The sequence below is a fragment of the Eschrichtius robustus genome, chromosome 6 (genome assembly GCF_028021215.1).
Source record: "Eschrichtius robustus isolate mEscRob2 chromosome 6, mEscRob2.pri, whole genome shotgun sequence".
NCBI classification, from domain to species: domain Eukaryota; kingdom Metazoa; phylum Chordata; class Mammalia; order Artiodactyla; family Eschrichtiidae; genus Eschrichtius; species Eschrichtius robustus.
The window spans coordinates 54,032,513-54,054,205 of record NC_090829.1 but is presented as its reverse complement, the minus strand read 5'-3'; positions in this window follow the sequence as shown (position 1 = coordinate 54,054,205).

Below are 21,693 nucleotides of genomic sequence, written 5' to 3'. Positions count from 1 at the left end.
GGAAGCCCTGGAGAACAGTCTTATGATCCTTCCCATTGAGTCCAAAAAGAGTTATTTCCTGAGAATATTTCTAAGGAAACTCAGAAAGAAAAATGCTTACTTAAAAATCATAATATCTACTTTGACCAAGAGCTCATGTCATGCTTAACGGTGAAACATTTAGAAAATTGCCTTTAAAAGTCATGAACAAGATAAGGATGGCTTCTGGTTGTCAGTTCCAAAGGAAATATAGCCAAGATCCCTAAGTCTTCTCATCTCTTCCAGTCATCAGTTGCTGATATAGTTGCTGCTGCCTACCCTTAGTTTTGACACATGAATGTGATAGCCAAACTGATACCTTTTCTTGTATGTTATGGCTTCAACCATGCTATCATGGAGGATGAATGAATCTGAAGGATCAAACTTTAGCTTCTTATATGGTGTACCTACTAGTGAGAAAGGAGTCAGGCAAGCAGGAAGTCCCATGGGTCTTAATATTATTAAACCATCCACATTAGATAAAGAAGAGAAGAGAGATACACAGAGGGCAGAGAAAAAAACTCTGAGTCATCCTTCCTAATCCATTTCTGCTTATTTAACCTATCTTTTAGTATAGTCTAGGTTTTGCTGTTGTGACAAATTAACTCTGAAATCTTAGATACTCAAGTAATAAAAATTTGTTTCTTGTTTATGCTGCATTTTCAGTGAGGATTGATATGGGTATTGCTTCACTTAGTTACTCAGGGACCTAGGCTGATGATGGCTTCACCATCTTGTACCTGCATCATCTGGCACATGTGGTCTCCTTGGATGGCTTGGCCAAAGAAGATAAAGAATGGAGGTTGCTCACGGGCTTTTTATTGCCTCAGTCTAGAAGTGATTAGTGTCATTTCAATCACACTTCATTGCATAGAAAGTAGGACCCTTTAGAATAACAAGTGGGATATTTGTTGACCATTGCTGTCTACCACAAAGATTAAAACTAATCCTGCTTGGAACTTCCCTGGTGGTCCAGTGGTTAAGACTCTGCACTTCCACTGCAGGGGGCTCAGGTTTGATCCCTGGTTGGGGAACTAAGATCCCACATTCCCCACGGTGTGGCCGAAAAACAAACAAACAAACAAAAAAGCTAGTCCTCCTTGGTGGCCCTCCGGCTCTAATCAGTATACAAATGAGATTGCACTGGCTGGGATGGAAAAAAGTTAAAAAAAAAAAGAGGAGTATTTATTAGTTCAATTATTCCTTACTGTAAGTAACTGTGACCTCCCAGGTTTTACTAATAAATTGATTTGAAATGTAAATACCAAATATATTCTGTAATTGTTAGCTTGACCAGCACACTCTGCTTATAAACAAGCCATAGGAGATGCCAGCATTATCAGAAAGTTGAGGTGAGCCTAGATTCAGAAACAGGAATACAGTTATATGATTTTAATTATAGTAATAGTAACAATATCACAACAACAGATACTACTTGTATTAATCTTCTATAGTCGCATAACAAATTGACACAAACTTAGTGACTCAAAACAACACACATCTATTCTTCCTATTTCCACGAGTCAGGAGTCTGATTATGGTTTAACTGGGTCAACTGGTCAGGATGTCACTATGGTGAAATTAAGATATCAGCCAGGGCTATAGTCTCATCTGAGGTCTGAGGTCCTCTTCCAATCTCACTGACTATTGGTAGAATTTATTTCCGTGTAGCTCTGTTAGGTCCCCATTTTCTTGCTGGTTTTCAGCCTAGGACCACTGTCAGCAACTAGAGCTTGCCCTCAGGTTCTTGCCTATGGCCACCTCCTCTCATAAAATGGCAGTTTGCTTAGTCTTTGAAACCAGCAAGAGAATCCTCCTAATTTTAAAGGACTCACCTGATTGTGCCTGGCCTATTGAGGATAATCTCCATTTTGGTTAACTTATAGTCGACTGATTAGGAATCTTAATCATGGAAGTGATTACTTCATCATATTCACTGGTTCCTGCCACATTCAAGGGGAGGTGGTTATACAGGGTGTACATGAGAGAAGGGAATCTTTGGGTGCATCTTCTTATTCAGTCTACTACACTCATAATATTTATTAAGTATATACTTGTGCCAGGCATCATGATAAGCATTTTACATAATTTCATCTCACAAAACCCTATGAAGTAGGTATTATTAGTCTTATTTTATAGATAAAAAATTGGAATGTCCCAGAATAACCTGCTCAAATTATCACAAGCAGCAACTGCTGGGACAGAATTTGAACCTTGGTTTGAAGGATGCAAAGTCAGTCTGCTTCACCTCTATACTACATTGTGTTTCCTTTTATTGCCACCTACTTAATAGAACAACTGTTGGGTGTGCCTAGCACTACTGCCCTGGACATCGCTTGTGTTGGTGTTGGGTGCTTTGTCTTTTCTCTATGCACCCTTTATGATCACAACCTCTTCTGATGGACATATTCTTTAAGGGTTTAGACTCAAGTGCTACTGACCCTAGAACCATTCTGTTTCCTTGGGAGGGCTTTGGTTATCTTTGACTTGATCCATCCATTTAAAAAATTAAAAAAAAATTTTTTTCTTTCTCTTTTGTTTATTGAGGTATAATTGATTAACAATATTATATAAATTTCAGGTGTGCAACATAGTGATTCACAATTTTTAAAGATTATAATCCATTTATAGTTATTTTAAAATATTGGCTATATTCCCTGTGCTGTACAATGTATCCTCATAGCTTATTTATTTTATACATAGTAGTGTGTACCTCCTAATTCCCTATCCCTATCATGACCCTCCCCACTTCCCTTTCCTTACTGGTAACCACTAGTTTGTTTTCTACATCTGTGAATCTGTTTCTTTTTTGTTATATTCATTAGTTTGCTTTATTTTTTAGATTCCACATATAAGTGATAAAATACAATACTTGCATTTCTCTATCTGGCTTATTTTACTAAGCGTAATACCCTCCAAATCCATCCATGTTGTTGCCAATGGCAAAATTTCATTCTTTTTTGTGGCTGAGTAATATTCCGTTGCATGTATATACTACATCTCTTTTATCCATTCATCTGTTGATGGACACTTAGGTTGCTTCCGTATCTTGTCTATTGTAGCTAATGCTGCTATGAACATTGGAGTGCATGTATCTTTTCGAATTAATGTTTTCGTTTTCTTCGGATATATACCTGGGGCTGGAAGTTATATCCATTTTTAATGTAACTTCCTGAAAGTCAGTTTATTTTATCGTGCTCCAGGTATTCACTACATATACAGAAGTTGTGGAAGGAGACGTGACGAAAAGCCTGAAGACTAGAGTCCATTTCAGAAAATTTCCAATTTTTCTTACAGGAAGAAATGTTACAGGTACTGGTCTCTGAGAAAGAAGGATGTCTTCTTAAGTAGAGTTGTTGTTTTTAATCCAAGTATATGGAAATCTTAGTTTCACAATTTATCTCTTTTGAGGATGTATCTTCTAAGTGTTATGGCGTTTACTTGTGGTAGTTTCTGAAGAACTGCACAAAATGCCTGACACAAGGTGAAACTCAGAACTTGAAACTCAGAACTCTCATCTCTATAGCGATCTGTGTGCTCCTCTGATTCACTTAATCACTAATTCTCTGATTTAGTATTCAGATGATGATTCTCAGTTTGAAATGGAGTACACATTTCAACTAGGACACATTTTTAAATAATTCTTTTTCTTTATTCCCCCTACCTTTTCCATGGGGTTACACATCCTAAGAAAGATTTTTGCTTACCTCTCACTCATCTCCATTCCCTCAAATCATTGTAATGAACCACCTTACTGGTAGAAGTAGATACTATCTTTTGGGTGTGCTGTTGATGAAAAATTGTTTGAGAATTATTGTCCTAGAAATTAAAATTATAATGGAGTCTGTTACTCAATTTTTGAATGGGAAATATAGTTGCAAAGAGAAACAATGCATAGATTAATAGCTGTTAAAGTTGTTACTATTTTTTCTAAGGCTGATTGTGTTCTCAAAAATCTGTGGGTATGGGGCTAGCATTGTTTGTTTTTGTTTGTTTGTTTTGGCATGCGGGGATCTTAGTTCTCTGATCAAGGATTGAACCTGTGCCCCCTGCTGTGGAACCACAGAGTCTTGACCACTGGACCACCAGGGAAGTCCCAGAGCTAGCACATTCTTATGTCACTAACTTCAGAAAACAGAAGGTTGATAAGAAAATCTTGGAGCTGAAGTCACAGAATTTTGGAGGTTGTGGCAGAGTATCCCAGCTGTGGCCACTGAAAGAGAAACCCAGACTCCAACCAGTGACCCTCTGAGAAGAATATGAAGATAATCAGGAGGGGAGTTTTTTACGTATAGTCAGCTAATAATAAAAAAAAAAATACAATAGGTGGTTTAGCAGGCTTGAACATTAGATAGGGTTTGAAGCTTTACATTTTATGGAATGGAGTAAATATTAGATAATTATATATTATTTGGATTAAGATGATATTACTTTGGGGCAAAGATGGGGTAGAGGGAAGTACTCTCTCTTTGGAGCCAGACTTTATGGATTCTATTCCCCTCTGGGTGAATTAACTGGAGCTAGTTACTTAACCTCTGTGTTTTCTAATCTATAAAATGAGAATAGTAGTAGCATCTACTAAATAGGGTTATGTGAGGATCAAATTGATTAATGTCTGTCAAAGTACTCAGCATACTGCCTGACACATAGTAATTAATTGATGTTAACTGTAAACATGGTGCCATTAATGTAGTAGGACAACAGAGCCAGTAATATTTTGAGAATTAGGAATAGTCTAGGGGTGACTGCTACATTTAGTGTATAAGGTGGGCTAAGGTCACTTGAAACATTTCAGTGGCTTCTAAGCAATATCAAACAGCATTGTTAAATGACTTTGAGGCTGGAGGAAAAAAAACTGGAAATAATTCTCATGAAGGTGCAGGAGGTGTTCAGGAATAATCCTAATAGGGAAAAACAACAGCCAGAAAAGACTGTAAATTTATAAATACACTGGGTTAACTTCAGGAAGAATACATGACTGGTAGTGTGGGTCACAAGATTTAACCTCTAAGGGGAGTTGAAGTGTTCCCACTCCTTCTGCCACGTTAGTGTTCTGGAAGAAGAATTTAGATATAAGACAAATATAAAGTGCAACCCTCAATCACATAAAAATTTAAGACAATGGCTTCAGGCTTAATTTGGTTGTGGGAGAGATATACATTACAAGTAAAGTTGAATCCATCTTGAACACTTTCAGAAGCAAGTTGAGTAAGAAACAAATGTATCAAATCTAGAAACAAATTAAATTGATTCATTTAATCTTTCTCTCACACCCCTCTGTGGGCTCTCTCCTAAATCTTTCTTGCACTATGCTCTTTGATTCCTTTCACTAGCATTTGTAGCATATGGTAGGCCTGGGAGAACATGAGAAGTCATGCAAGAATCTGGGTGTGTTCAGAGGAAAGAGTAGTGAGGGTCACACTTGCCTGTCTTTAAGCCTTGTATGTGAAGTATGGATGCTTACATCTGGTCCAGTTCTCGTGATCAGAGGAGACCTGATTGAAGTACCAATCCAAAGCACCAGTTGGAAGTAAAGAGCATGAAGGCGCTTTGGGGTATAATATATATACTACAAATGTGGGGTTAGTTAATGATGTGTGCTTTGAAGTGTTTGGGGTCCTGGTATTTTCCTCTTACATTTACATTACAAATACTCACTTGTATTAACATTGTCCTCAAATTTCTTTTTGATATGTAGAGATAATATAAGTTGATTCCTGAAAAACCCACATCTAATATCTCTCTGGTATAGAGGCTGCAAAGCTGAACACCTACCACAGGGGTAACCATGTAACCCGGTGATGGGTAAGCATAAGTCCCCAGGAGGGCTTTCTTTCATAATGAAAAGCAAAATCTCACCAAGAGAAAGCCCTTCACCCCTTCACTTTTCAGTCCTTTCCCTGCTGGGAACACAGAAGTAATGCCTCAAGGGGGGGCAGCCATCTAGAAATGGTGATGCAATAAAGACAAAAAACCAATCACAAAAAAGCAGAAAGACAGAAAAGGCAGCTGCTAGGTAGATGTGTCTTCTTCCCAACTTCTTTAGATAAACTTTTAGTTGACATATAACAGATATAGAAAAGTACAGAAGTCATAAGAACACAGCACACATCTGTGTAACCACTCCCTGAATCGAGATAGTATTAGCACCAGAGAGAGCCCTCTCATACCCTCTACCTGTTATTACCCCCTTCCACAAAGGTCATCACTATTGTCTATCATCGTTAAATAATTTTTCCTGTTTTGGAGCTTCATATAAATGGAATCACAAGATATATATACTTTTTTTGAAAATTTAATAACATTGTGGCCAGTTATTACAGTACGGAGAATACAGTACTCAGGAGCTCATGGAGCTTATATTTTAGTGGAAATAAACAGAAAATAAAAGAAGTAAAATATATGTTAGATGATGATAAAGCATTGCAGGGAGATAGAGTATGTTGCCGGGGGGCCCGGGAAGATTACAATTTTAAATCAAGTGGTCAGAAAAGGCTGCAGTGAGAAGGAGACATTTTAGCAAAGGCCTAGGGCATGGGCAGGCAGACCGAGATTTGGAGTCTGGATGTTTGCCAGAGTACTCTATTAGCAATAACATTTTCATGACACGTAATAGTACGAGCTTTTCTGTAGGGTAAGGGAACAGGCAACAGTGTTTCCTTCTTGTCTTCCTGAAAGCCTTTTCACCAGTCTTTCAGACTCTCATTTTTCAAGACCAAGTGATGGAATTCCACTTAGCAAAAAACGGGGAGGAAGCAATCCTGACAAGGTCGAAATTTACAACATGAAAAAGGAAGGCGGCAGAATTGGATTACTGACAAATGGAACAGGGGGCATGTGGCACTGAGCCCTTTGCCTTCCCTCCCTACTTATGGGGACCACGTTCTATGGATTGGTGAGTGTTTCTTTTCAACCATAAAAGGGCACTATGCAAACGGATGATGCTTTGCTCTCACTGGTCCCCAAGATGTCTATTCCAGCAGCCCCAGCTTCACCTCCAATCCAGGTCCATTTCAGTCCTCCTTTACACTGCTGTCAGAGGGTCCTTTCTAATATCTAAATGTGATCCAATCCTTCTCTCCTGAAACTCCTTTAGATAGAAAACTCTCATTAGGCTTTACAAGACCTGTCAAGGCTAATCTGTACCTAAGTTTCAAGTCTCCTCTGTCATACTTCTGCCACATGCCATCGAATTCTAGCCAGAGATTGCACCCTTTTGCCTTTCTGCATGCTGTTATATTTTCTTAGATGTCCTCTCTTCTTTCTCTTTCTCAACAATGTAGGGGAATATCTCTGCCATGGCTCCCTGGCAACCTTGCACATATCCACATAGATCATGCAGGCAAAAGCTTGAGCCACAGCTAATCTGAGTCATGGCAGAATGCCTTTTGTTCTTTCCAGGACTTGAAAGGATGAGAGGCTTGTGAGAAGAAGCTATGAGGTCATCTCTCACTTGCTTCCCTATTTCCCTGGGAGGCTGTTGGGAGACAGTTTCTCATCACCTCTGATGAAGTATGAAGCTTTCTGTCCTATCTCCTTCGGAGAACAGCTGTATAACACCACTTAGCCACAGTCTAGAATTGAGTCCTCAGCAGTAGGGTATCCCACAACTCATATAGCAGTCAACCAGCACCTTTTTGTTTTCCTGTCACCCTTTTTGGTGTGTAGGACAAAGACCCAGGGAACTGGTATTTTTAGCTATTCTTTCTTTCACTGTCAGTGTAAGTAATAAGCTTCCTGGATCTAACTGTGGCTCATTAAAGCTTTACTGACTGAGTCAGTCAGGGCTTACCCTTGACCCTTGCCTTGGCTCTGCCTGGTGTTTTGTGCTTAATAGATAATTCCTGACTCCTTCAATTCCCAACTCAGCCCTCTCCTCACTCTGAAGACTTTCTTGTCCCACAGAGGTTGCCTTAAATACCCCTCCCCCCACTTTTATTACATCCGTAAACACCTCTATCCTAACAATTAAGACATAATTTATCTACACCTGCACTGTCAACTATGGTAGCTATTAGCCAGATGTGACTATTAAGTACTTGAAATTTGGCTAATGGATTACAAATATTTAGTATGAACAAAAGTATAAAATTTTCTCGATACTTAAAAAATATTGATTACATGTCGAAATAATACTTTGGAACTGTAAAACTGAGTATATTATTAAAATTAATTTTACCCATTTTCTTTCTTTTTTTTTAATAGACTTTATTTTTTAGTAGTTTCAGGTTTACAGAAAAATTCCCCAGAAAGTACAGACAGTTTTTCATGCCTCCTCTACTCCCAGTTTCTCCTGTTATGAATATCTTGCATTAGTGTGGTACATTTGTAACATCAATGAACAAATATTGATGCATTATTATTAACTAAAGTCCACGGTTTACATTAGGGTTTACTCTTTGTGTTGTACAGTCTATGGTTTTGACGAATGCATAATGTCATGTGTCCATCATTACAGTATCACACAGAATAGTTTCTCTGCCATAAAAATCCCCTGTGTTGCATCTATTTATCCCTCCATTCCCCTCAACCCTTGGAAACCACTGATCTTTTTTACTGTCTCCTTAGTTTTGCCTTTTTCAGAATTTCATACAGTTGGAATCATACAGTATGTAGGCTTTTCAGACTGGCTTCTTTCACTTAACAATATGCATTAAAATTTCCTCCATGTCATTTTATGGCTTGATAGACAACTTCCTTTTACTTAGTAAGTCTAATTAAAGATTTGTCGATTTTGCTTACCTTTTCAAAAAATCAACTCAGTTTTATTGATTTTTTTCTATTGTTCTTCTATTCTCTATTTCATTTATTTCTGCCCTAGTTTTTATTGTTTCCCTCCTTCTGCTAACATGGGACTTAGTTTATTCTTCTTTTTCTAGTTCCTTGAGGTGTAAAGTTAGGTTTTTTATTTGAGATCTTTCTTCTTTTTAATGTAGATGTTTATTGCTATAAACTTCTCTTTTAATACTACTGGTGCTGCATCCCATAAGTTTTGGTATGTTGTGTTTTCATTTTTATTTGTCTCAAGATATTTTCTAATTCCTCTTTTGATTTCTTTTTTTAATCCATTGATTGTTCAAGGGTATGTTGTTTAATTTCCACCTATTCGTGATAGACTTTTAAATGAATATTTTAGTATATGGCTTTCATGATAATTGCTTTTTGAATTTGTATGCCTATGGGACATTTAGCAACTCCTCTCTGTAGCATCCTATGCCCATCTCTATAATATACATATCACATTCTATTGTAATAGTTGCTTATACAACTGCACACAGCAGCCTGGATTGGGAGTACATTGAAGGCACATTCTCATCTAGTCTTCACAGTGCCTAGCTCAGTGTTTTGGTGGCTTATGGGTGAAAATAAATGTTTGCTGAATCTGTGAATAAGTTAATGGATTTAAATATTAGTGGTGTCAGGTGTGTTCTAACATCACCAATCTATAAACATATGTGCCAGGAATAATTGCATGCCATAAATGTTGAATTCAGAAAGCCAGCACAATTTTACGAAGCATGAGGGTTTGAAAGGAGAGAGTGACATCCATGTCTTAACCCTAGGAAGCACAACAAGTAATCCGTGTTTGAAGGCATGAATAACACTTCATTACAAAAGTCAATTTCCGGGACTTCGCTGGTGATGCAGTGGTTAAGAATCTGCCTGCCAATGCAGATGACACGGGTTTGAGCCCTGGTCCGGGAAGATCCCACATACCGCGGGGCAACTAAGCCTGTGTGCCACAACTACTGAGCCCTTGTGCCCCAACTACTGAAGCCCGAGTGCTTAGAGCCTGTGCTCCGGCAACAAGAGAAGCCACCGCAATGAGAAACCCGCACACCACAACAAAGAGTAGCCCCCACTCACTGCAACTAGAGAAAGCCCGCACGCAGCAACAAAGACCCAAGGCAACCAAATATTAAAAAAAAAAAAGTCAATCTCCTACCATATCCCTGGAGCGGCTAACACAGGAATTGTCGGTTTTCAACCTATTTGCAACTGTTTTATTTTATTTTCCTCTTCAAGGGCAATATGGATTTTAGTAATTTTAGTGCTCTAGAGAAGCAACACATTTGAGCATAAGCCTCTGTTCAAATAAAGCGGGTAGCTGACCCTTTAATTCTCTGAATGTTATATTGTTTTTTTGTTGTTGTTTCTCTCAGTGAAATAAAAGACAGGAAAATTTTTAGAAAAAGTTTAGGAGCAGACAGTGAGCCAGAGGAAAACATAAAAAGAAAAAGTCTGGAGAATTCATATAAATCAATCTCTCACTGCATAACACTCAGCCTACAGCAACCAAAGCAGTTTTAAACTTGTAAAACCAATATGTGATATTATTTTTCAATTTGCTTCAGACAGATTTCAAAGATAATTTGCTTTAATGTTAATTTTTAAGGTTTTGCATATTTCATCTAGTATTTATATACTAATACAATCATAAATTTATTTATATGAAAGGGTTTTTCTGTCACCAGAAAAGACTTTTGTCTATACCTATATATTCTTTGCCTTACGTTTAATTTTTACTTGTCTAGATTTGGCAAGCCTTTATTCCTACTAATCACAAATAGAGATTCCCAGCTGTATTTAAGGAATTTAATTTTTTTTGACTCGGATGTAATTGACACATGCTGTCTTGGTGACAAGTCACTCCAATAATTCTCTCTTGAACCTGACGAGAATAATTGCATACTTAATAATGTAACAGAAGTTCGTGGGGGAAAACAATGGTTCCATAGAGTACCAGAACAAGAGCACCAAGTGTCCTAAGTAATTTAATTGGGAAACCTTATGGAAGGAAATGTGAGGTCATATTATGAAAGAATTTTTTTTTTTTGGTCCTTTATAAAGTTTCGCCCTTACAGTTTGCAAAATGCTTTCACATGTACTTTTTTTTTCAACTCCATATTATTATCCTCATGGGTCAGAAGTTCAGAGAAGTTAAGCAATGTCCCCAACATTTCTCATCTCAAAGATGTGGCAAATATGCCAGTTGAACTCATGTCATCCAAGAGCATATTTTACAGACAAACTGTTAGGAACATATCTGTTCAGTGTGTGTTTTATGAAACATGTCATTCAGCCTTGAGAAGAAAAGCAAAAGTACCCTATTTCCTAGAACAAACCAACCAATCCCTAACAACAACAAAGTACATCCATGCATACACAAATTTCACTGCCAGCACTAAAGTAATTGGTACATCAGTTTCCTCCAAATCTCTTAGGGCTTGTAACAGAGTAGTATTATAATGCTTCAGTTGATGTTGTCTGGAATCTCCTTGCAGTAGCATTCTGTAATGGCATAAGATCAACAATTTCTTTTCGGAATCCTTGTTAATCACTTTCAAAGTATCAGCTACTCACCACAATGTCACTTCTGAAAAGTAGTTGTTAATATTTATAGAGTTCTCGTATATGTTAGATTCTGAGCAGTGTACAAATGGCCTAAATCTCTGTTCCCTGGAGCAGTAGTTGCCAACATTACACCACCAAGGGCCCTTTTTGTAATTTGTCTTTCCATTGACGGTTCAGACAAATATTTTGTCTTCCAAGTAAACTGTTTACAATAATTTACTGTGGTCTTAGATTGGGAAAATAGAATTTTTCTCTAAGGATTTTTCAAATATTTAAGTTAGGATTCCCGTGGCTACTTCATGGATGTCTGGGTTCCAAGAATTCTAGATCTCTTGTGCCAAGGTTTGGTTCAGTTCATACAGTCAAGTGCACAGAGCAGGCAGCACCTTCATGAAGGGACTGGAGTGGTAACATCTACTCCTTTGCCTGGGCACAGTCCGTACCCTAAAATTCCCTCATTTTCCTTTGGTAAATTGAATCTAGGCTCCAGAAGCATCTTCTGTTTTACTCCAGAAGTAGCTCTGAATGAAAGAACACTGTACAGTGTTGGGAGTTAGAGGATAAAAAAAAAGTCCTGGGCGTAGATCTGGGGAAAATCGAGAGAAGTTGACTAAATGAGATGGGGCAGGATTTAGGAAGACCGAGGATGCTGTGGGAAGCTAGGAGAAGACTTGGGAGCAGTGACCAAGTTTGATGCTTGGGAGATGTTAAGTCGGTGAGTGGTAACTAAGTGGTTACCTGGGTCACTGAGTTTAGTCCATCTGTGCTAACACAGCATGTCTTCTTCTGTTTCATTTTAACAACGTTCCACTGCAGCTATACATGTAGCATTCTTTAGAAAACATTGATTTTGTTCTCTCTTGCTTTCATGTTTCTATATTGGGTTTGATACTGGTGGGATAAGACTTCCCTGATAGTGTCTGTGCTCAAGTTTGAGTGTTAAGAATTCTTATAATTCTACTGAACTGAATTTATGGATATTGATTATTAGCAAAGGTTAAAGCCTAGAATTAAATGGATTATATACATATTCAAATAGGATTTATTTTAGGTTAGGATATGATAAGAGTACTCCTTTTGGCCTCAAACAATCTATCTCCAGCTTGTAGTCACGTACAAGTCACTCCTGATATCTGAACTTTAAGCTCTCTTTTAGCCTGGACTGGGGAACACCTCGGGAGATTTCTAGAAGTTGTATTACCTCATGTTTAGGGAGTGAGCACCAAGTGTCCTTGGCAATTTGATTGGGAGACCTTATTTATTTATTTATTTATTTATTTATTTATTTATTTATTAACATCTTTATAGTAGCATAATTGCTTTACAATGGTGTGTTAGTTTCTGCTGTATCACAAAGTGAATCAACTATACGTATACATATATCCCCATATCCCCTCCCTCTTGCATCTCCCTCCCACCCTCCCTAACCCACCCCTCTAGGTGATCACAAAGCACCGACCTGATCTCCCTGTGCTATGCGGCTGCTTCCCACTAGCTATCTGTTTTACATGTGGTAGTATATATAAGTCCATGCCACTCTCTCACTTCGTCCCAGCTTACCCTTCCCACTCCCCATGTCCTCAAGTCCGTTCTCTACATCTGCGTCTTTATTCCTGTCCTGCCCCTAGGTTAGTCAGAATCTTTATTTTTTTTTATTCCATATATATGTGTTAGCATACGGTATTTGTTTTTCTCTTTCTGACTTACTTCACTCTGCATGACAGATTCTACATCCATCCACCTCACTACAAATAACTCAATTTCACTTCTTTTTATGGCTGAGTAATATTCCATTGTATATATGTGCCACATCTTCTTTATCCATTCATCTGTCGATGGACACTTAGGTTGCTTCCATGTCCTGGCTATTGTAAATAGTGCTGCAATGAATATTGTGGTACATGACTCTTTTTGAATTATGGTTTTCTCAGGGTATATGCCCAGTAGTGGGATTGCTGGGTCGTATGGTAGTTCTATTTTTAGTATTTTAAGGAACCTCCATACTGTTCTCCATAGTGGCTGTATCAATTTACATTCCCACCAACAGTGCAAGAGGGTTCCCTTTTCTCCACACACTCTCCAGCATTTATTGTTTGTAGATTTCTTGGTGGCCATTCTGAAATATTAGCCAAAAGTGGACTCCTCTAGATTTAACCAGATGTCAGAAATGTTGCTGCAGTTACATCTTTACTGAAGAAATAAAACCATGTACAAAAATGTGCGTGTTTACATACATACATGCATATACACATAATATTTCTCACTATATAATATTCTTTTTCTTTTCTTTCTTTTTTTTTGTTTTGGCCACACCATCCGGCTTGTGGGATCTCAGTTCCCCAACCAGGGATTGAACCTGGGTCTTGGCAGTGAAAGCCCAGAATCCTAACCACTAGGCCCCATTAGGCCTAATCCTTCCCCACTAGGGAACTCCCTCTATATAATATTATTATTTTTAAAATTAATTAATTAATTAAATTTTAATTTTTGGCTGCATTGGGTCTTCGTTGCTGTGTGCAGGCTTTCTCTCGTTGCAGCAAGTGGGGTCTACTCTTCTTGGCAGTGCGCTGGCTTCTCATTGTGGTGGCTTCTCTTGTTGTGGAGCATGGGCTCTCAGTGTGCAGACTTCAGTAGTGTGGCACATGGGCTCAGTAGTTGTGGTTCGTGGGCTCTAGAGCACAGGCTCAGAAGGTGTGGCGCATGGGCTTTGCTGCTCCACAGCATGCGGGATCTTCCTGGACCAGGGCTCGAACCCATGTCCCACTGTATTGGCAGGCAGATTTTTAATCACTGAACCACCAGAGAAGTCCCTATATAATATTCTTAAACGGTGGAATTTCCTCTTGAAAATTCTGGTTGGTTCCTGTTCCAGATTGGTCAGAACCATGGTTAGCAAACCAGATGTATAAATCACACTAGCTTGGGTAGTTGTTTCATTTAAACATTTAAGAAAAATTGTAAAATACAAAATACATTTAAAAAGGCATAAAACATAAATATATAGATAGTTGAATTATTGTATACACCAACATCTGTGTAGCGTCCTCTCAGTTCAAGTAAGAGAATGTTGTCAGCACCCCTGAACCCATGTGTCCCCTTTCCCAATGACAACTCTCTGTGTCCCCCTTAGAAGTAACCACAGATCCAGCTTCTATGGTAGTCACTTCTTTGTTTTATTTGATAATTTTCACACCAAAGATTGAACTCCTAAACAATAGAATTTAGTTTTGCTTGTTTATGAAAACAACATATTTTTGGCTAGAAATGATTTAGCATTTGCAGAAGCCGAGGTCATCATGATTCAGTACTGATTAAGCACAGCCAACATGCTCCACTGACAACATGAGAGGCAGTGTGTTCCCCCGAAGCAGCTTAGCTGTGTCTTCATTAACAAGAAGTTAATTGATTTTCAAGCAATATTTTCTACCATTTAAACTCTTTTCCTCTTGATTCCTTCTTTTTAATCTCCCTGCTTCTTTAAAAATGTCACTGGATGTAAAGGTTAAACATAGTTTCATAATAATGCTTTTTTCTTAAAAAAGTCATGAGCTATTTCTATATTCATGGCTGTAGACTGTTCCAACCTTGACTTTGATTAAGCTAATCAACTGCCATTTCTCTACACAGCAGTGCGACTGGCAGAAGCTGGGAGGTATTGATTAGTTCAATCTTGCTGATGTCTGTAAAGACTGTTGAGCCGTTTGAAAGAAAGTTGTGGCTTGGGCAACTCTCAGTACCATTCTGCCATCTCCTGTGTAGGCTAGTCTATTGATCTCATAAAACTTATAGATGTACTTCAAATTGTTTTACTTGTACAAACCAATCTAAGAAGAGTTTAGTCCTTTAAAAAGCAGCTGCTGGGCATAGAGAGGCTAAGAGTTCAATAACTCAGAGTATTTGGGGTTAGTAGAAAAAAAATGAAGTTATTTTTCTTCAGATCAAAAAAGACTAAAGGGACAAAGACTCCAACACACTAATAAATGAGACATGACCCTTTCCACTGATCCCAGATATTAAAGTTGCTTTTCCAAAGTAAGAGTTTTATTCTTCAAGAGAGACAGGGTCATGTGGGAAAGAAAAAGATCAGAAAATGAAAGGTGATGTCACATCAGGGTAGTTATAATTAATAAGTCTTTCTGTAAACACTATGAGAAATGTCGAGAAAGTAAAAAACATAGTTTTAAATGACTATTATAATCTAGAATGTTGTTTTCAAAAGAAAAAATACTTTCAAAGACAAATTTGCATGTGTTTAATCAGATATAGCTCAGCTGAAGTTAGATTAAATACCAGATGTACACTAAATGATTTCAGGGCATGTGGGATTAATCTTTTTTAGTTCATCATGTGAAAAAAGAGATAGGTCACCCTACGGCCAATGTCTGTTCCTTACTTTGGGAACATTATATAACAACATGTTAAAAGACTTTGTGGTATGGGAAATTTAAAATATATACAAAGTAAGATAATAATGACTCCATGTTTCCATCACCCAGCTTCAATAATGATCAACTCAGGATTAATTGTTCTCAACCTGGACACCACATCATTTCATTAGTAAATAATATTTTAACACTCATCTCCAAAGACATGGATGTTTATTGCCATTTTCATAGTTACCATTGATGTTTTATGTTTGTAAAATCCTTTCTCGCAAATAATTACTCTACTTTTTCTTCTCTCTCATAATAGTTCTCAAACGTTAGTGTGGGTGAGAATCATCAGGAAAGCATCTAGGATAGAGATCAAGAATGTGTATTTTAAACACACATTCTGGAAATTTTGATACTGTTGATCTGTGGAACACACTTCGAGAAACATGACTTTGGAAATTCATACTGGAGTTTCAAAGTAATTCAGTGAGGTTAAAAGTGAAGTATTTCATGTGAAGTCCACTTTTAAAGTTGTTTTCTCTGTGTTCATCGTAAGTATTAATATTTAGAACTCATCAATGTGCTATTTGCCATTTCCCCTTATGATAATTTTACATTTGTTCTCTGTTTAAATGACTTTTAAGTTTCATGTAAATGAGATCTATATGCTATACTCTTAAATAGATTGAGGTTTTATCCCGTCTTTTAGGAGGTACTTGTTTTAGAAAGCAGTCGTTTCTGATCCTGTCTACAATGTTTGCTATGGGGATTATTAAATATCTAACTTTATAAATTGCATAGCTGAAGCACTCTTCAGGAAAGATGAGATAAATTTGGGTTTCTATTAGAAAAAATAAATAGTAGCTCAATACAAAAAGGCATTCCTCTTATTGGTTAAAGCAAAATTAGAAAATCATTCTTCTGGTAGAGAAATGCTTGGGATGATCTACTTTGTCTTTCTGACTCAGCCCATGAAGAGAGAGGCAGACAAATAAAAGATGAATGGGGAGACTTAAAAGCCAAGCTAAAAACCTTTGGCCAAAGTTCTGGGAGTAGAAAGATCATTGTGAAGAAAAGCTAATGGTTGCTCTTTTATAAGTTGTAAGCAGCAGGGGTTCTCACTAGAAAGAGAAACAAAAGCTTTCCCTGTTCAAGAAAGTTAAATAGACATTGAAAAACATTCTCAGCAAGCATCATTATAAAGGATTTGGATCTCTATTGGCCAAAAAGGGAAGTCTGACAAGGAGAGATATGTGGTCACCAAAAATTACAAAAGGAAAATGAAAATCATCCTGCTTTTAGGATGAAGGTAAGTGTAGAATTTGCAAGAAGATGCAAAGACCATCTCACACCAGAGCCTGTGGCCGCTTAATGTCATTCTTATACAGTTACAAGTATGTTTGAGGTCCTCCTTGGTCCCCAGTTGTACAAGTCAGCTGGAAATTATTAGTGGATGTAAAAAGCAGATGTGGCACTGAAGGTCGAAGGAAAGCAGTGTAAATGGAACTTATAATTTCCATGGAAGAGAATATTATAGGCAGAGGAATGCAGGGAACTATATTCAAATTCTATGGTGTCAAGTAGATGTACCAGGTATGTGCTAGTAGGCAGTATAGGATTAAAAATTCTCTAATGATCAATGGATACGTTCCACTAGGTCATCAGTTTGATTTCTGAGTTGCGGATGTGTTAATGGAGACTGTGAGCTCCTTAAATAGTACTGTCAAAAGCTGGAAGACATTTGGAACAAACATACCCATTTTTTAGAATATATGTGCTTAAGTATTTGGTTGTAAAGTGTCATAATATGTGCAACATCCAGCCAAATACTTCAGTCGAAAGAGAGACAGGCATAAACAACTGTTGCAAAATGTTAACGATTGGTGAATCTCAGTGACAGGTACCATTCTTTAAATGCTTCTGGGGCTTCGAAAATTTTGAAAATGAAAGTTGCAGAGTAAAAGAAATAATACAAGCATATTTATAAATATGAAGGTAAATACCACATAAAACTAGTCAAAAGAGTTGAACTTGATTGTCTCTGAGAGAAAAACTTGATAATAGTGGCTGTCTGCTGTTTTTCATTATATGACTCAGTACTGTTTGAGTCTTTAAACACTATGAGTGCAACACTTTGACTAAAAACTAAACACTGGCTTTAAATGAAAAAAAGTCAAATAGGCGGACTAAGAGATCAGATTGCCAGATGCTTCACGGAATCAGAAAACCCATTGATAAATATGCTGGAGCAGTTTTATCTACCTGTATAAGGAAAAAAAAGTATACCATCTCAATGGAGAATGGAATGACTCCAGAAGAGGGTGATAGCCATATGCGGGAGAAAGTCAATGATGAAATACAGGGAGTTTGAGTGTCAGGAGAGGGGACAACATTCCCTATGGCCACTCAATTCAGTCTTTCTTAAGAGATAATACAAGATAATTTATTCATGAAGGATTACCCGAGCTAGGCTATTTCCCAAATCAAATGAAATCATTAGATGCTTTTACTGACATAGGTGACATAGGTCATCGTCTATACCTCAGCTTCATGGGCACATTGTAGGTGCCCTAGAAAATTAATTTACTAACTACTGGTTCTTGTTCAAGAGGTCAGAGATCATTTGTGGGTAGAGGAACACAGAGAGCTACTTCACATTTTATGATTGTAACGGAGAAAGAGCTCACCATTCTGGTTGTTTATGTTTTTATTTTGTTGTTACCTCTTGAACAAAAACACCAAGTGCCCTAAGAAGAGGGGGAATCCTGATGATATACTTATCTGTGTTCCAAAAGTTGTATCAATGTACTTTTAAATGGCCTCAGCCTTGATCTCTAAAAGGAAGTATCAGTCATAGGTGATAGCCAGGGTGGACACTGGACCATTGAGCAGCTTGGGTGGTGGGTGAGTGATAGGACTAAGTAGTTGATATGCTCCCGACATATGAATCAATGGGGACAATCATCAATTTCGACAAGAGGTTTAGGCTGACATGACCAAGGTTTGGACCATGATGCTGCTGGATAGTTCTGAACCTTGGTGCCAGTGAATCTGGGCTGCCAGTCTCCTGTCTCTGCTCTGTTATTCCATTCTTGTTCCTGGCTGAGGTGCCAGAACTGCAAAGCTTTGTGGACTTCTGATCTTGCCTCGTGTCAAAGCTGGTAAATGACCTTAGTGGCTGTCTCCTTAGAGATTGTCAGAAGCTGCAACTCAGTGCTGAGCTGCCTTGGAGGCCATGCAATCCTAACAACTTGGCTTAAAAATGGAGGAGAGATCCTGACCCACATCAGTCTTTGTGCAAATGAGAAATAAACCTTTATTATGTTAGATCATGACTAAAAATTCGGTATCTTTATTGTGACAGCTAAGGATGATTATCCTCATTAGATGCAATATGATTTGGAGAAAGAAGTGGAACATCTCCAGTTCCACAGTGAATCACTACAAGGCATCAAAGACTTCAGAGTTACTCCGGAGATAAGGGTGCTGAGTTCTACAGTGAGAGAGTAGATTCCAGATCTGTAATTAGGTCGTGGCTCCTGGCTGGCAGAATTGGGTGGGAGACTTCAGCAGCTGCCACAAGTCAGGCTCTGCAGCAAATCTCAGTTGCTGCTTGGGGAGAGAAAAATCAGTCACTGAAGGAGAGAGAGAGGATCATGAAAGTATTACTCCAGGGTATTCTGGTTGCGTGGATCCCAGACATCTTCCTGGAGACAGGATATAAAATACCTGCCTGATCTCCGGTCCTGGATGAGAAGGGGACTATGGCAGTCGTTTGGTGTTTGGTCTCAGATCCATTGCCTGCCTTCTCCTGATCTGTATCACAAGGGATTAACCCTGCTGGTTTTCATTTGGTTTGGCCAATGGAGGGAATTGGCAGAAAATTGGAAGGCAAAATCAAGAAGCCAGAGTTCTATCCTCGCTCTTGCACTCTGACTTGGGAGATGTTTAAGGTAACGGTTGTGCCTTTTCTTGTGGTACCAGCTTACCTTTCAGTTTACCCCATGGTGGTATTTGTTCCTATCAGGCATCCCTGAGTCCAGGGCTCTAGTAATTTCATATTCTTTTTTAAATCCCTGCAGCCTGAAGGGTGATAGTAGCTTTCTGCTGTTGCTAACGTCAAGGGTTCTCTCATCACCCATTTTGGTTGTGCATCTTTTCCAACACATTCGTAACTAGTTCCCTGTATTTAAGGTCCCTTTGAACTACATGTCAGGGGCTCTGTTTTGCTAATTGGACCAGGCTGACTTGGACTGTAGACCTTGCTGAGGTCCCAGGACCCAGAGTTGGATAAGGCACCAGAATGGAACTCTAGATATAGGGGGAAAGACAGAGGGTGATGCCATTGGATGTGTGGGGAGATTTGGAAAAGAGTCCTGGAAGAATGGGACACTGAGGGAGAAAGATGTCTTTTATGGGGTACCCACATTTGAGCTGTTAGGTAAGGAGTGTGCATTTTCTGTACCTTGTTAGCCGTGTTTTGAGTAGGTCTCTCAATTTTGAGTAGGCGTACTTGGGAAATCCTCAGAGTACCTAACTTTCCTCTTACTCGCTCATTAAAAGGATCTGAATCTGGGTTTCTCTCCTAATGAACAATCAGACTCCTGGTGTCCAGGGCAAAAACTAGACTTCAGTAATATAGAAAGTTGTCTTTGGAACAATCTAAGTTGGTTTTCTTAGGTCGACTTTCTCTTCCATCCAGTTGGTTTGCCTTTTGCAGATGGTAAAGTCCTTATGCAGACTCTGACCCTCTTCTTAGGAAAGGGATAGAATTATGCCAATGCTCAAAAAACTTGGACTCAGGTTCACAAATGTAATTATTGAAGTGAAAAATAGAGACTTTAATTAAGTGCCTGTGTGTGTTTGTAAAGAACCAACGATGTCATAATATCCTTTAAAAACCTCAAATATAGGTTCCCAGATTTTCTACTTATACGTTCACCATTCACACTGAAATGTGAGAGCAAAGAAAAGAAAGAGATGAACTTAAATGCCACGAACTTAAATTTGTTCTAAGCTTTTGGAGAGAAGATATAAATTGCTAAGGAGGAACTTTAAAGACAAACTGAAAAACACTCTATTTCATTGTAGCATGCTTCATTTCATGGGTTTTTAAACTTAACCACAGCGATATGTACTCATGGTGGCAGAGACGTTCCACAATTGTTTGCACAATTCCACTCAGGCAAACTGGGTCAGGCAAGGAGGCATGACTGAAATGACAAATCATCCGAGTTCTCTTTCAATTCTTCCTCCTCTCTAGCTAGTCATCTCTAACCTATTATGTAAGGCCACCTCAAACCCTGCTTCTTTTGTACAAATTTTCTTCTTTGGGAACCCTCTGCTTTTTCCTAACCTGTTTGGTTTTACTGTTGGTACCTGTAGTTAGCACATTACGCAGTAGAAAATTTTATTCCAATTTTTTTCCATTGTACCATGTAACACATTTTTTTTCTTCAGATATGACATCACTTAAATTGAAAAGAAAAACCATGGGAGCAGGCATGTTGAAAAGAACTCAAATAATACTAAATAGTTATAGTTAAAGTGGTAAGTCTTTCTATTTTTTCCTCTCCAGGACCATTTCCTTCCCAGATGTAACTACATCAACTCAACTTTTTCACATGTGTGCCTTCATGCTTCTGTGCCTTTGCAGTCGTTTTCTTCTCTGCCTGGAATGTGTTCTCACACTCTCTGCCCATCTTTCAAGACCCTTAAAAGCGACACGCTCTGTAGACTCTTCCTTGGTGTGCTCAGTCAGTGTTTTGTTCTCTGTACTCATTTCATTCTGCCCTGTTTTGCAACAAGCTCTTTACGTATCACCTTCACCATAGCATGATACTCTTTCCTTGAGGGAAGGAGCCTATTTTATTCATCTCTGTATCTCTTACAAAATCAAACCCAGCCACTCTTACTACATACTTAGGTCAATGAACTAAATGTATAT